Below are 3903 nucleotides of genomic sequence, written 5' to 3'. Positions count from 1 at the left end.
AATGTGACATCCAGTATCTAGAGAGGGATCTGGAAAAGTCTCCACAGTGATGGCTCTTCGGAGGCCTCAGAAGTACCCCCCGGGGAAGTCCCAAGTGATTCACTATGAATCTAGAGGGGTTCTAGGTTCGTGGGGGTGCTTGAATGTAGTAGGGTGTCCAGTAGGTGAGGTTTCGAGACAGACACCCTGCAGCTTTGTCTCCAGAGGCCCCACAACTCTGTGTGTGTGTGTGTATGTGTGTGTGTGTGTGCGTGTATACCCTGCATTTGGGAAACCGTGTCCCCATGTGTCTACCCCTAGACATTCTCTCTTAAAAACCACATGGCATGGGATAAAAGATTTTCCATGTGTGCAATGTTTACATGGAATCTGCTAAAGCTGTAATGTTTGTTTTATATTTAATCACCAGATAAAAGTCAGTCTTATGAGTTCCAGTAGCTACACCATGCCCACGTGAAAAAAATAATTTAATGAGACTCACTCTTTACCTTTACCAGGGGCACAAATGCTTTTTAAATGTGTATATGCACAATGGTCTGTGAGTGAAAAACTGTGGACCCGCTGTTCTGATCGCCACGATGCCAACCTTCTCACCCACGGGGCCTGCTGAAGAATTGATCATCACCGAGGGAGAGGTGACGGGCAGAGGCAGACGGCACAGGGGAAGAAACAAAGAACACGCAGCAAATGGGCCCCGTCCTCCCTGATTGCAGTAAAAGAATCTACTGCTCTCCTATGAGTTGGTTAGGGCTGCAGAGTTCTAACGGCTTCTTTAAAGCATTTCATTTAACGTCGTCATGTTCAAATACTTCATTAAATGTTTACTAGTAAACAGATGTCAGATGTTTCTAAATCTCACTTAATGTAATTAAAGTACATATACTGTATGCTCAGACAAATGTGCCTTGGCTTTGAGAATTCTTTAGATACTCATCAAAATCCATATTTAGCATCCTAGCACCGCTTTTTAAAGTAGTCTCTTCATGGCAAGAAACTACTATCCATTTTTTTTAATGTCTCCCTGGGAGAAAGAAAAATGATTAGAGGGGATTGAAAAACACACCCAGTAAGGGTATAGCAACGTTGTTTTTTGTCTCTATTCCTTCCTAGTGTACTGTCTACACTCAAACATCTTTCCTGGCATTTCCTGTGCAATTGCACTAAGAATTTGCCTTATAGTTAAGACGAGTGGGTGGTACATCGTATCAGAGGCCACACAGTATCAGTGTGTTATTTTACTAGTGATAACATCCTTCATCACTTCATTAAAGTGCTGTTTGTTTGGTTTTTCTACTCTAAAACTATTCTTTTTCTCTTTGTAATTAATAAATATCCCGAGATAGACACTTTGAGTCTGCAGAAATGCCCTGTATTTTCTTGTACGAGGTCCCCTAATTTTAGCTTCCTTTGGAAAACCTTGTCAGACAATTATTACTACAAGGTTCTAATGAGAGTTTCCATTTCCCTCATTCCTACTACACTTTCTACAGAATTTCATTTATCAGAGAGCTGTCCCTTATCTTCAATTATTTATTCAATTATGTACTTATATCAGCTTGGACACAGGAATATTTATTTTATTCTAAGAGCTATAATTCAACACTGCTGTGGTTAATTTTGTTTTCCCAGTGTTTCAGCATTGGCCATTGGGGAAAATGAGAGGACTTAGGACACAGAGATCTTTCCCATGTGCTCTTGTGCTTAGCACCATCCAAAAAAAAAGTATCTGAGTAGCTCTGAGGGAAAATTTTATTATATCCAAAATTGTATGCCATTCTATAATTATTCATACATGAAGGTAAGAGAAAAAATATTTCATATAAAATTCTCAAAATGTATATCATCTTAAGTCTGCTCACCTGAATGTGTTTCTGCAGAAATTGAGAGAGCTGGCAATAGTGAAGTCATGTTAGGAGCCTTACAGACATTAAAGTCATTAAGGTCCCTGAAAATGGCTACATGAAAAAAAATGTATATCATCTAAGCTCTTTTTCTAAATCTATTACTCAGGCACCTGAAAATAATTGAAATAATGAACTTAAACCCGGATTGGTCAGGGCTGTCAGTGATCAATGAATAAGCTGACATAGGGGAAAAGGCATAACAATTTCAATGATCATTACAAAATGGTAGTAATTTGTATTTGAATGAAAAATTAATCTACTGCATAATTCTAAAGATGTAAGCACAAAATTCCCTATCTTTGTTTATTGAAAGGCCAAAAGATACTATTTTGTTCATAACTTGAAATTAGGTTCATGTAATTGCAACAATCTGTTAGGTAAACAGAGGGGTTGTCACCTGCACAATTAAAAACAGGTTTTACTGCACCAACCCCTGAAGACTATTCTTTTTAAATTAAAAAATTAAAAAAGGAAATTAAAATACTGTAAAACAAAAGGTACAAAACAAAATAGGAGAACATAAATAAGCAGCTAAGAGTAAATAGAAACAGTGACTTTCACCATGACAAAGCATAATCTCTTGAAGCAGACTAAAATAAACTATATCTTGCTTTCCTATTTACACAGGAGATCTATAAGAGAATAAAATGTCAAAAATGAATGGATTGCTAAATGTACATTAAAGAATAATAATGTGCAAATAAAAATTTGATAGATAATTTAGAATGTAAGGCAAAGGGGAGATGAAGATCATTATAAATTCATGCTACATCGAAAGTAAAGACCTAAGAGGGGGGAAAAAAGTACTAAAAGACATAGAGCAATAAAAATGTTTGAGATACAACTACAAAATATCTGACAAAAACGCAACAGGAATGGACACATAGGGAGCCATTGTCCATGTGTGATATATAGAAATTACTCGAGGGTATTAGGCACACACACACACACACACACACACACACGCACACACATATATCAGTGGTGCTTTCCCCAAATCAAACTTTAACAGAAGTTCCCAGTGTTTGATACTGATCTCAACACTCCTGAAAAATGCTATGTGTCACTTGTGGATTGCTTTCTTCTTTATGGGAGAACATTGCCCAGTTTAAGATAAAAAGCCTAAAGGATAAGAATAATATGACTGTGGAAGTAGACTGAAGAGAGGGAACCTGAAACACACAGATATATTCTTCTAAGTATTTGCAGAACACTCACAAAGGAAAAAAACACATTGCATGTGTAAAGGGAAACCTCAAGAAATCTTCAATAAATGCCACTCAGATATAAGTGCTACCCAATACTCACAAACCGTTTTTCCTGCTGCTTCTGCTTTTGGGCATCTCTGGGCTATGGCTTCAGATGGGAACCACTGCAGGGCCCTGTCACTGGCCGAGGATCACAACATCTACCCTTACTGCTCTTTCTTTTTCTTGAACAAATACTAGCCAGCCTCATATTAAGTTTTTCTCAACTTCCAAATTGTGTTTAGTGTTGAGAATGTTAATACCTCCTTTAAATTTTGAAGCTGTTTTGGTTTGGGGCTTTGCATATATGAGGCATGTTTGGATAATAAAACACATCAAATTCAGAAAGAAATGTAGGATGGTGATGTGAATGGTCATTAAAGCATTACTGTTCATAAGTGAAGTTAGAAATGAGGAATCCATTTGTTAAAATGGAAATAACATCAACATGAAATGCATTGGTTATCTTCTAAGAAATGAACATAAAAATCATATACTGATATGCAATCTTATCAAAGAAAACTGTAAATGGGTACTCTTGGGCTCTGTTCACATAAGTGAATGAGAATGGTATAAACTTTTGGAATGCAATATAGATATACCTCTTATATTTAAAATATGCATACTCACTCCACCTAATATTTCTGCTATGTTCTTTAGAAATACCCCATCCTTGCTAAGATCTTTTCATTCATCATCTATAATAATGGTGAAAATGGAAAAAATCTTGGTACTCTTAAAGAGAGAAACCA

General features: G+C 36.7%; 1 non-coding gene across 1 annotated transcript; it reads left to right on the top strand.

Annotated features, from left to right (window-relative positions):
• Positions 1-1837: 1837 nt before the first annotated feature.
• LOC118983236 (small nucleolar RNA SNORA33) lies at positions 1838-1963 on the top strand. The gene has a single exon (XR_005065671.1). It is a non-coding gene; the product is annotated as a small nucleolar RNA SNORA33 (small nucleolar RNA).
• The last annotated feature ends 1940 nt before the right edge of the window (positions 1964-3903 follow it).

Source organism: Sturnira hondurensis, unplaced genomic scaffold, assembly GCF_014824575.4.
Source record: "Sturnira hondurensis isolate 20B ecotype Veracruz unplaced genomic scaffold, ASM1482457v3 Scaffold0002638, whole genome shotgun sequence".
Classification (NCBI taxonomy): domain Eukaryota; kingdom Metazoa; phylum Chordata; class Mammalia; order Chiroptera; family Phyllostomidae; genus Sturnira; species Sturnira hondurensis.
The sequence above is the reverse complement of the archived record's forward strand: the minus strand, read 5'-3'. Positions and strand labels throughout refer to the sequence as shown.